Source organism: Meles meles, chromosome 6 (assembly GCF_922984935.1).
Source record: "Meles meles chromosome 6, mMelMel3.1 paternal haplotype, whole genome shotgun sequence".
NCBI classification, from domain to species: domain Eukaryota; kingdom Metazoa; phylum Chordata; class Mammalia; order Carnivora; family Mustelidae; genus Meles; species Meles meles.
Genome location: NC_060071.1, coordinates 131,202,373 through 131,215,083, shown reverse-complemented (window position 1 = coordinate 131,215,083; position 12,711 = coordinate 131,202,373). Strand labels below are relative to the sequence as shown.

The 12,711-nt window shown below is 38.8% G+C and overlaps 1 protein-coding gene across 5 annotated transcripts in view; it reads right to left on the bottom strand.

Moving 5' to 3' along the window:
- CEP128 (centrosomal protein 128) overlaps nucleotides 1-12,711 on the bottom strand; it is a 412,817-nt gene that overhangs the window by 9,833 nt on the left and 390,273 nt on the right. The gene's annotated exons all lie outside the window — the stretch shown is intronic.

Below are 12,711 nucleotides of genomic sequence, written 5' to 3'. Positions count from 1 at the left end.
ATAACTATGGAGGAGAAGGGAGTTGAGGGTAATTGGAAGGGGAGATGAACCATGAGAGACTGTGGACTGTGAAAAACAACCTGAGGGTTTTGAAGGGGTGGGGGGTGGGAGGTTGGGGAACCAGGTAGAGGGTAATAGGGAGGGCACGTATTGCATGGAGCACTGGGTGTGGTGCAAAAACAATGAATACTGTTAACGTTGAAAAGAAATTTTTAAAAAGTGAAAAAAAACCCACAAAAAACAAATGCTTTAATATATTTTTCTATAATAGTGAAATTGCAGTTTTTTTCTCTTAGATATGTTCTAATTATTTACACTACCCTTTACTTTTTTCTTTGTTTCAATTCATGCGACAATAATTTATTGGGCACTAAGTATGTGCTAGTCAAAGAGCAAGCAAAACATCGTGGTATACAGTTATGAAACTTTCAGGCCTACAGAAGAGAAAGATACCAAATAAACTATGCAAAATATAATGAAAAATTGCAAAATATAATGAAAAATTACAATGAGTGCTATAAAAAGAATAGGAAATAGTTAAATTTAGATGAGGTCCAGAAGAGGCCCCTTAGGGACATGATATTTAAACAATATTTGAATGCTGAGTACTAATCAGCCAGGCAGAAGCTTATGGGTGGAGGATGAGAAGGTGGGAGGCCAGGGGGAGCAGGAGATGGTGGCCAGGCAATGATGTTCCAGATGTGTGTGAGGGGCTGAGGTGAGGAAGTCTGGTGTGTTTGAAGAACTGAAGGAAGGCCGCTTGGCTGTGGCACACTAAACTGGGGAAAGTGGTTACAGTGAGATCCAGGGGTGAGATATGGATTAGGGATTTTTTTTTCTTAAGTACAATCGGAAAGCAATCAAAGGGTTAAAGAGGATTTCTATTTAAATTTTAAGGAGATTTAGGGGCACCTGGGTGGCTCAGTCAGTTAAGCATCTGCCTTTGGCTGAGGTCTTCACCCCAGGGTCCTGGGATCGAGTCCCGCATCAGGCTCCTTGCTCAGTGGGGAGCCTGCTTCTCCCTCTCCCACTCCCCCTGCTTGTGTTCTCCTGCCCTCTCTGTCAAATGAATGAATAAATCTTTGGAAAAAACACATAAACTTTAAGGAGATTTAAATTTATATTTCTCAAAGATACTCTGGTCTTCATGTGGAGAAGAGACTGAAATAGCACAAGTGCTGAAGTGGGAAAACCAATTTAAAAACTGTAATTTTAGAGGACGGCTGTGGGGTCAAGGGAGAGGAGGGATCGAGAATGCTACCAGAGGCTTGATGAGACACCTGCGGTTAGGTGCTCCCCACGGAGCCCCATGGATTCCTCCAAACGTCACCCCACAGAACAGGGCCTCATGTCACAGGACCATTTGCTGAATTAATCGTCATTCTCTGTATCAAGTACATTTTAATTGTTTGTCACATAAGTGTGTACGCAAATGCGAAAGAAAGGCCAAAAAGACCAAGTTTGTGTATAATGGTAAAAGGCCCATTTATTCTGAGCTAAAAGCATGGACATAATCTTCAGATCAACTCAAGATCATTAGCCTTCATGTACCAAAAGGGCGTTTAGATGAAGATCGTTTAAGATGAAGGCCCTGAGATTTTTAACCATATGACTTACAGTTTTTACTAATTATGGGGATTTCATAAGAAACTAGAGGTCATTCACTGTAGGATCGCTGGAAAGAAAAGGATATACATTGTGTCCCCAATGCACTCCAATAGCTACTTTAAATAAGCTGACATGGGGCAGCTAGAGGCAGGGACAACAGAGCTAGCTAGTCACAGTTAAGGCCTGGATGGAGTTAGAAGCTGCACAAATGAAAAAGAGAGTTATGTCTTCACATAGTGCTAAAGATCTCCATTTAAGTGTGGTTTCTATGAAGCATGAAAGAGAAAAGCATAGTAATGGCTCCCCACTAACAGATGCTTCGATCATTATGCGCCAATAAGAAAAAAGAAAAAATAAGGGAAGCACACACACTTTTTGCCCATTGACAGCTGGATTGAAAAGACAGTGAGAGAACAGGAGGGAAGCTGGAGGGCCAGCGTCTTGCTGAATGAAAGACAGCGCAAAGACAGACTCAAAATGGGCCTACCAGAGGAAGGATGAAGTACCCGAAGACATTCAAATCCTATTCATCCTTCCCAAAAGGCATGGTTTTAAATTTCCAAAACAAAATCAACTGGCATCAAGACATGAATTATATGTTTTTTGTTTCTAGAAAAAGAGTAATTTATATTTTCAATGACAAAACCACCTTATTGGCATATGACAATTAAAATATGACCCTGACATATTTCACTCTTAGCAAATCTGGAAAATACAGAAGAAACTGAGAAGGAAATAATGTGATAAATTAAAAAGTAGCCTATTAGCCCAATTTAAGGGTATGTTTTCTGATTCTTCTTTACAAATATCTTTTTGTATTGAGTTTACCATTTGTTGACATTTTTATTTCTTACTTTTTCATGCAGGATTATATATGGGAATTTTTTCTACCATCATCATCATCATCAGTATGTTTATACCATAGTTTATTTGACTAATCTGCCATTGTTGGAAATGCATTTCAGTTTTTTTTCCCTATTATATTTTGATAAACATCTTGGTATGCAAAGCTTGGTCAACATTTCAAATTTATTAACATAGATTTCTAGAAGTAGAATTATGAGGTAACACATTTTAAGGGTGCTTTTTAATATCCATTTCATCTAAATTGTCAAATTTGTTGCCAGTATGCTGATACTCACAACATTTCCTAAATAACCTTTTAGTGTCTATGAGAGTTCTAGAAATATTTGTCTTTCATTCTTAATATTGGCAATTTGTATGTTCTCTTTTTTCCTAATCAATGTGGGTAGACTTTTTTTTTTTTAAAGATTTTATTTATTTATTTATTTGACAGACAGAGATCACAAGTAGGCAGAGAAGCAGGCAGAGAGAGAGAGGAAGAAGCAGGCTCCCTGCTAAGCAGAGAGCCGGATGCGGGGCTCTATCCCAGGACCCCGGGATCATGACCCAAGCCAAAGGCAGAGGCTTTAACCCACTGAGCCACCCAGGCGCTCCCAATGTGGGTAGACTTTTAAAAATTTTATTGATCTTTTCTTTTTTTTTGCAAGCCTCTGATTTATTGATCTTTTCAAAAAACCTGGTTTTGTTTCCATCCCCCTTCCCCATTTTCCTGCTTTCTATTTCATTGATTTCTGCTCTTATCTTTATTATTATCTTCCTTTTACTTAATTTAGGTCTGTTATTCATTTTTTTGTTTCAAGCTATGATTATCTATTATCAACTTTTCTTCTTTCATAATATATACATTTAATGTTATAATTTTCTCTCCAAGCACTATCTTGAGTCCCACAAATTCTGATAAATTGTACTTTTATTTTTATGCACTTAAAATATTTTCAAATTTTCCTTTTGAACCCCCAATGGGTTATTTAGAAATATGTTGTTTATTTTTCATCTAGGAATCTTCCAGATATCTGTTATTGATTTCTAGCTTCATTCCATTGTGGTTAGATGACATACTTCACATAGTTTCAATCATCTTAAATTTATTGAGATTTGTTTTATTGCCCAGAATATAGTCTATTTTGGAGAATGTTAGATGTGCACTTGAAAATTACGTGTAGTCAGCTGTTGTTAGGTGGAGTATCCTATAAATGTCAGTTAGGTCTTGTTGGCTGATAGTGTTGCTAAAGCTTTCTGTATCTTTACTGATTTTCTGCCTACTGTTTCATCAATTACTGAGAGAGGGATATTGAAATCTTCAACTAATATTATAGATTTGTCTATTTTTTCCTTATGATTCTATCAAGTTTTGCTTCATGTATTTTGACACTCTGTTAATAGGTACATACCATTTAGGAGTGTTATCCTTTCCCTTTAAAACAGTTGACTTTTTCAAACCACTCATGCCTGTTTTTCATGTATAGAAATGAGGAAGCTTAACTCTAATACAGGTTTAAGTTGCAACATTTTATAGGTCTTCAAAAGACTGTCAGACTCCTTCATATTACCCTGAAATATAACTAATGAAATGAATAAAAGAATACCCCCAAAGAATAATACCTCACCATCCCTTTGAACAAACAACATACAAGAATTAGGAAAAACCAACCAACCAACCAGCCCTCCATTTTCCCCAATTTTATAGTGATATTTAATTTGTGGAATTTCCAAAGAACCAAATTTTACAAGGTAACCTTAAGATGAATATTTCTTTTGAATTCCTATCCATCTTTCAATCAAATACTTAAATATTTAAATGGAAATACTGGTTAAAAAAGGAAGATTTGGTGCAATTTTAGGAATCCGAGCTTTTGCCTTTTACCAATTCTTAAATCCTTAGCACAAGGACTTATTTTTATTACTGTCTTAAGTCTCAACAAGCTAGTTAGCCAGAATTCCCTGCAAAAATTCCACTGGGTGAAGGGACTTGCATTTTCTAATATTTTCCCTGGGTTTCTTCCACTTCTCTTTCATAACCCACATTGTAATTGGTTTCTTAAAAGCTGTTCCAACCTGACTAAATCTCTTTGCTAAACTGATCTCTAATGATTAATATTTAATGACGCCCACCAAGTATTTTTCTCTCAGGAATATTATAAGTTCAAAGTTTAGGAGACAGATGATACATATGATTTTTTTTTTTAATTTTAATTTATCCAACCCTCACCCTGGAGAGAAGGAAAAAAACACGTGTTTCTGAATCTGTGGCAGCAATGTTTTCCTGAATCTGTCTCTTGCCTCACAATGTACCATACCTTCTCTTCCCCACTCTTAATTCCCAATTCTCCATCAGTGCTCAAAAAAGCTTAACCTCTTCTTCAGTAAATTTTATTCCTATTTGGAAGTTCAACCAGGCAGATAGTTTACTTAAAACCTGTCTTCTCCATCTTAATCTGCGTGGCTGCAATTTTAGCTTTAACCTCAACGAGGGTGAGGCTTTCCCTGTCTTGATCCTTCCATCTACCCATCCCAATAGTCCAGAATTTAGCACAGTGCTATTTGCATTAAGGAACTCAAACATAGTCATATATGCTCACTTCTTGGCCAAAGTGAAGAAATTCAAGTTTGCTATGGCTGAAGCTGGGAAATAGGAGACTGCCACTCTCACATTCAAGTTTCCTTATGTCCAAAAATGAAGACCCTGGAACAGATCATGTTTAAGTCCTCTGGGCACTAACACTTGATGATTCTAATCCATCTGAACAGAACCACTGAAGAACCAGTACTCTAACTATGCAAATGATCTTTATCACAGAAAATGCAAATTTATACAACAATACCATAAGAAGCACACTTGTCCACAGACGAAGAGACTCACAAAAATACTGTGCCAGATCAGGCCATTTGATTAATTTACCTTTAGTCAATTGATATTTTATTATGTATCATTTAATATTCCTGATGACTCACTAATAAAAAAAAATTGCACTTTTTTTTTAACGTACTTTAGATTTGGACCCATATGACTTTCATCCATTTTCAGAAACCAAATCTATTCACTGTGGATAAAAATTTGCCATAAATACAGATACTCAAGAGAATATGCCACTGACTTATAAAACAATGGAAGGAATCAAAGATGTTTTAATCATGGTGCTTCACTGGAATCAGTGCTTCTTCTCTTAATGTGACTGTTGTAAAGAAAACAATGATTGGATAAATATGTTATAACATTTTTTTTATTCTGAAAATTTTTATTTTATTTTTTTTTTGTTTATTTTCAGCGTAACAGTGTTCATTGTTTTTGCACCACAACCAGTGCTCCATGCAGTACGTGCCCTCCCTATTACCCACCACCTGGTTCCTCAACCACCCACCCCCATCCCCCCCGCCCCTTCAAAACCCCCTGGTTGTTTTTCAGAGTCCATAGTCTCTCATGGTTCATCTCCCCTTCCAGTTTCCCTCAACTCCCTCTCCTCTCCATCTCCCCATGTCCACCGTGTTCTTTGTTATGCTCCACAAATAAGTGAGACCATATGATACTTGACTCTCTCTGCTTGACTTATTTCGCTCAGCACAATCTCTTCCAGTCCCGTCCATGTTGCTACAAAAGTTGGGTATTCATCTTTTCTGATGGAGGCATAATACTCCATCGTGTATATGGACCACATCTTCCTTATCCATTTGTCCGTTGAAGGGCATCTTGGTTCTTTCCACAGTTTGGCGACCGTGGCCATTGCTGCAATAAAATTGGGGTACAGATGGCCCTTCTTTTCACTACATCTGTATCTTTGGGGTAAATACCCAGCAGTGCAATTGCAGGGTCATAGGGAAGCTCTATTCTTAATTTCTTGAGGAATCTCCACACTGTTCTCCAAAGTGGCTGTACTAACTTGCATTCCTACCAACAGTGTAAGAGGGTTTCCCTTTCTCCACATGCTCTCCAACACATGTTGCTTCCTGTCTTGCTAATTTTGGCCATTCTAACAGGTGTCAGGTGGTATCTCAATGTAGTTTTAATTTGAATTTCCCTGATGGCTAGTGATGATGAACATTTTCTCATGTGTCTGACAGCCATTTGTATGTCTTCATTGGAGAAGTGTCTGTTCATATCTTCTGCCCATTTTTTAAAATATTTTGTTTATTTGACAGAGAGAAATCACAACTAGGCAGAGAGGCAGGCAGAGAGAGAGGAGGAAGCAGGCTCCCCGCGGAGCAGAGAGCCCGATGCGGGGCTCGATCCCAGGACCCTGGGATCATGACCTGAGCTGAAGGCAGAGCCTTTAACCCACTGAGCCACCCAGGTGCCCCTCTTCTGCCCATTTTTTGATATGATTATCTGTTTTGTGTGTGTTGAGTTTGAGGAGTTCTTTATAGATCCTGGATATCAACCTTTTGTCTGTACTGTCATTTGCAAGTATCTTCTCTCATTCCGTGGGTTGCCTTTTTGTTTTGTTGCCTGTTTCCTTTGCTGTGCAGAAGCTTTTGATCTTGATGAAGTCCCAAAAGTTCATTTTCGCTTTTGTTTCCTTTGCCTTTGGAGACATATCTTGAAAGAAGTTGCTGTGGCTGATATCGAAGAGGTCACTGCCTATGTTCTCCTCTAATATTCTGATGGATTCCTGTCTCAGGTTGAGGTCTTTTATCCATTTCGAGTTTATCTTTGTGTACGGTGTAAGAGAATGGTCAAGTTTCATTCTTCTACATATCGCTGTCCAGTTTTCCCAGCACCATTTATTGAAGAGACTGTCTTTTTCCCATTGTATATTTTTTCCTGTTTTGTCGAAGATTATTTGACCATAGAGTTGAGGGTCCATATCTGGGCTCTCCACTCTGTTCCACTGGTCAATGTGTCTGTTTTTATGCCAGTACCACGCTGTCTTGGTGATCACAGCTTTGTAGTAAAGCTTGAAATTGGGTAACGTGATGCCGCCAGTTTTGTTTTTGTTTTTTCAACATTTCCTTAGCAATTCGGGGTCTCTTCTGATTCCATACAAATTTTAGGATTATTTGCTCCAGCTCTTTGAAAAATACCAGTGGAATTTTGATCGGAATGGCATTAAAAGTATAGATTGCTCTAGGCAGTATAGACATTTTAACAATGTTTATTCTTCCAATCCAAGAGCATGGAACAGTCTTCCATCTTTTTATGTCTTCTTCAATTTCTTTCATGAGTGTTCTGTAGTTCCTCGAGTACAGCTCCTTTACCTCTTTGGTTAGGTTTATTCCCAGGTATCTTATGGTTCTTGGTGCTATAGTAAATGGAATCGATTCTCTAATTTGCCTTTCTGTATTTTCATCGTTAGTGTATAAGAAAGCCACTGATTTCTGTACATTGACTTTGTATCCTGCCACGTTACTGAATTGCTTTATGAGTTGTTATAACATTTTTAATTAAGTCTAATAAGACATTTAATCAGTATTCCTCATGTTTTTTAGCATCTAGAATTTTGGATTTAAGGTGCTTAAAAGTGAATTTCTCCACAATCTTCCTAATGTTCTTGTTGAGTAAATTATTGGGAAAGGTGAAAGTATGGTGCTTATCAAGGGAACTAAGTTTGTTAGCAGGGGAGCTCAAGTAGGTTAAGAAATTAATATGCTCATCTAAGTACCCATGTTGATTCCTAAATAAACACCTTTGAGTCATTGCTATTTTCAAATTTTACAACAAAGAAAAACTCCAATTCATTTGGCAATCGTTTGTTTAGCTTTTAAAGAGCTAGATGAAATCAACTAGTTAACTATTATGGCTGGCAAGTTAGTATTGATCACTTCAAAAGAATGAAAATCTCTTTAGACTTAAGCATGATTTGTTTGCCTACAGAGTTTCAGACATGTCATATGAACAATCCTGAAAAAAACAGCATTTAAATTTTTGTTAGAATTCCAGAAAAGCTAAAGCTAGGAGAAAACAAACAAACAAATAAAAAAAACCCAACAACCTCCTCACCAGTTTAGCATGTATAGGATGCTCATTGTGTACTCTGGAGTTAAAGATGAGGCAGACAGTGTCCTCAAAAGTCATATAATCCAGTAGAACAGTGTTTCCTAAATTTCAGTAATCACCTATCGTTTTACTATTTTTTTTTTAGTGTTAACCTAAAGATTAGCCTTGAACCCTAAATCGCTATATAGGAGAGGCTTAAAGGTTGGGAGACTGGTTAATGTTCCTCAAATTCTCCCACAGTTGCTACTATTGTTTCTAAGGAACATCTGTAAAATTACCTCAATAATAACGGTGATATATTTTAATAGTTATTCAATAAATGTCACCCCTAATCTTGAATTGCACCAGGAGTTATGCATCGCATGCAGCAGCTACTATGGGAGAGGATTTAAGCTGTGTCCAGAAAGAGCTGACCTAAGAGAGGAAGTGTTAACAGCCATTAACTGCTATGAGCAAAGTATAAACAAATCATGGAGAGATTCAAGGAGGAAGAAATAGCTTCCAGGAGTAAAGCATGTACTTATATCATACACACGCTTACATTGAACAAATAGGACAAAGGGCTTTGGCAGACTCTGCCTGCATAAACTGTGTCGAAAACCATTGTGAACACTTCCTCACCTACCTCCTCTTATCCTGCAAAACATCTGCTTCTTTAAAAGACGTTATGGGGGCGCCTGAGTGGCTCAGTGGGTTAAGCTGCTGCCTTCGGCTCAGGTCATGATCTCAGGGTCCTGGGATCGAGCCCTGCATCGGGCTCTCTGCTCAGCAGGGAGCCTACTTCCCTCTCTCTCTCTCTCTCTGCCTGCCTCTCTATCTACTTGTGATCTCTCTCTGTCAAATAATAAAATATTTAAAAAAAAAAAAAGACGTTATGTACTAAGTCTTCAGCTAGAAATTGAAAATCATGATTTTTCTTCCAGGAGAAGGAAGGAAGGGGGGCGGGGAATCGTGCCTTCTGTGATTTTACTATAAAATCCACTGCTACTTAAAACTATATATTTAGTATGGGTAGAGAGCAAAAAAGGGCAGGCAGTAAACGGGGATTTTTTTGGACAAAACCATGCTCCTCTGTGAATTCAGATTAAGAATGTTATGTTGACTTTCGAACATTCTGTTCTATTTGAAATAGCTGGGACAGCAAGGAAGACTGTATGTTCTACAGAAACCCAGTTTGATGAAGGAGAGGCTATGAAATGCTTCTGTTGTCTACACACAGAGAGAAATGTCGTGTCAGATTCAGGTCTGAATTGCATTCTAAACATAAACTTTTAGATCAGGCTTTGTCCAGTTAACTTGGACAGCTTAATACAATATTATATTATGCTCTCAGAAACTGTGGACATTGAAAATCTTGAAAGGTTTGTAGAAATCTGATTTTATTTTTTTAATTTTTTTTTTAGTTTTAACTTGAATTCTAGTTAGTTAGCATACAGTATAACATTAGTTTCGAGTGTACACTACAGGGTTCAACGTCACCCCATGGGTATCCTGACAAGTGCCCTCCTTAAACCCCAGTCGCCATACAAGGAAACAGCAGGAGGTTGCTATAGCCTAGACAGAAAGAGCCCCTGGCTTGTCCCCTTTCTGCTTACTGCTCTCTCCACCAGCAGTGTGGTTTCTTACATGCCTTCTTACAACAGGAACAAATTGAGAGAAGCCAGTGGCCAATACGGTTCTGCTATTCCAACTGTTCGTCGTGTTCAAGAGTAACGCAGTCAGGGTTCTGTACCTGTAATGCTAATAGTGATCCTCTTCCAAACAAACGTGCATAAAACACTTTGTCTTTTGTGCTACAGACTGTGTGAAGGCTTTGCATTCCTAAGGGTTGGTGATGATTTCTCTTCTTCTGCCATTATCTCCCGCCCCCAGCAGAGTGCCTGTATGTTACAGAAACTCAAGTTCTCCTTGAATGTTGTACTTAAAAACAAGCACCCATGTGCAGCAATTAGAACGGGAGCTTCAGAGAGGCAGGGGGCTTCGTCTGTTTTGTTGACAGATGTGAGTGGCAAGCACCTACCTAGTAAGTTCCTGGCACATAATGGACACTGAGTATTTGCTGGATGCATGGATAAGTACGATGACTTTCCAAAGAGCCTGGGAAGTACTTATTTGATTGGTAAATCAAGCAGAGGACACACTGTCTGAATGTGTGCGGGAAGAAAGACGAGGTTGGTAATTTCTCCTTTCTTCCAACCAGGGGCTGGCAAACGCTTTCTTTCGAGGGCCAGATCATACAGAGCGTAGGCTTTTGGAGCCATTCAGTCTCTGCCCTACCTACTCGACTGTTGCTGCTGAGTGTGAAGGCAGCCACGGACGATACGTGAATAAATGCGTGGCTGAACCTCAATAAAATGTTACTGACGAAAGCAGTCAGCAGGCAGCACTTACCTCACGGGAGGTAGTGTGTTGACTCCTGCTCTAACATAACGGGGCGAGGATGAAGCTATTCAAGAAGACAAACAGGTAACTATTCCCTCCATGAGGACCACGCCTTGGGCATCTTTCTGTGTCCTGCGACCTCACCTGGGTTAGGTCATACAGGGCTTTGCAGGGTGGTGGCAGCTCAGTATGTTTGTCGAATTTTATTTTATTTTTAAAGATTTTATTTATTTATTTGACAGAGAAAGAGATCACAAGTAGGCAGAGAGGCAGGCAGAGAGAGAGAAGGAAGCAGGCTCTCTGCGGAGCAGAGAGCCTGATGTGGAGCTCGATCCCAGGACCCTGAGATCATGACCCGAGCCGAAGGCAGCGGCTTAATCCACTGAGCCACCCAGGTGCCCCTGTTTGTAGAATTTTAAACTGAATCCTACAATAACTGATTTCCCGGAACCACAGTTGTCAGAAGAACCAACAAATTCAAGTCACTGCAATGTGTCTTTTCTTTGAAGTCTCCTAGCAAAACATGTGGGCAGTTAATAGCTGTGGAAATAATATCAGATAAAACTAGGGCAGCACCTTCTCTCTTGATAGAGGACCAATGCGTCTTACTTGAAGCCTAGCCTTCAGGATATCAACAATTAACCGGAGGTCGTCTTCTGATTATCTGTGAGGCTAAGAAATGATTAACAAATGTCTCACTGCCCATCTGAGCTCCTGCTCCTTTTGAAACATTTCCAGTGAATTGTTTTCATAAAGGGTATAGGAGCAAATAATTGTTGGTATCACAACTGGCCAAAATGTGCTCCCACATTTTCTTCTCCAAAATAGGATGTACTCATGGGTGCTGAGTTAGATTATGCATTATTTCAGGCCAGACATCTGTTACAAATGGTGAGAGTCTACATATTCATTACTGGAATGGATCAATGTTTTAAAATGTTTAAGTAATATTAATGTATAACAAATGTCATCATAAAATGTGCTTTGCGGTCTTTTCTAATACTCGCACTACCTATTTGCAAAATTTTCAACTTATTTCTTGTTTTACTAAGTGTTGGCCTCCCTTACAAACCAGGCCCGATTTCTTCTACAGCTGCAAATGTAATTTTAAAGAGAACTCCAACAAGATTACTTGCTGAACACGTTAAACATTCATAGCTTTGCCATATGCTGTTATGGAAATTACACTGATTTAAAGCATTCTGGGTGTCACTAGGTAGTACTGATTCACCTGATACGAAATCTAACCATAGTGAGAAATAATGTTTTAAAGGTGTCATTTGCATCTAGACCTCTGTTGAACTAAGAGGCACGTACTGGGTTTATTTTTGGAGACAATGGAGTTTCACATTAAAAATATGGTTCTACATCTGATGATTTCTAGAAAAATTAAGGTTCTAGGAGGCCCAAATTTACACTATTATAGCTTAGCAGTCAAGGATATCAATTTCTGAAGCCAGGCAGATCTCAGTCTTAATCCTGGATCAACCATTTAATAGTTCTATAACCTTCAATGGTAAGAGAAGGCAAATAATGGTGCTGACCTGCCAGGTTTGCTGCAAGGATTAAATGAGCTAATGCATGTAAAGCATATGACAGCTATGAACAGAGCACCTTCATGCGGTTGCCTCAACAATGAGTCAGCAGTATTATGGGCTATGGCTGCCTAACCTTTGTACTTCTGTTGAAGTTTAGCAGCATCCCATATTAAGTGGTGGAGAAATGCTTGAGTATATGGGGCCTGATGGGGATGTCGGAAGATGATTTAGTGAAATTAGGATCTGCTACATAAGACAATAAGGTCACTGTTATAGTCAATAATCCCCAACTATAAAAAAATCAAAGGGAAAAAGGCACAGTCGCAGGACACCCTTTGCACAGTTACAGCATCAATAATGTGGCATAACTGTGTTGTTTTTATTTGGGAT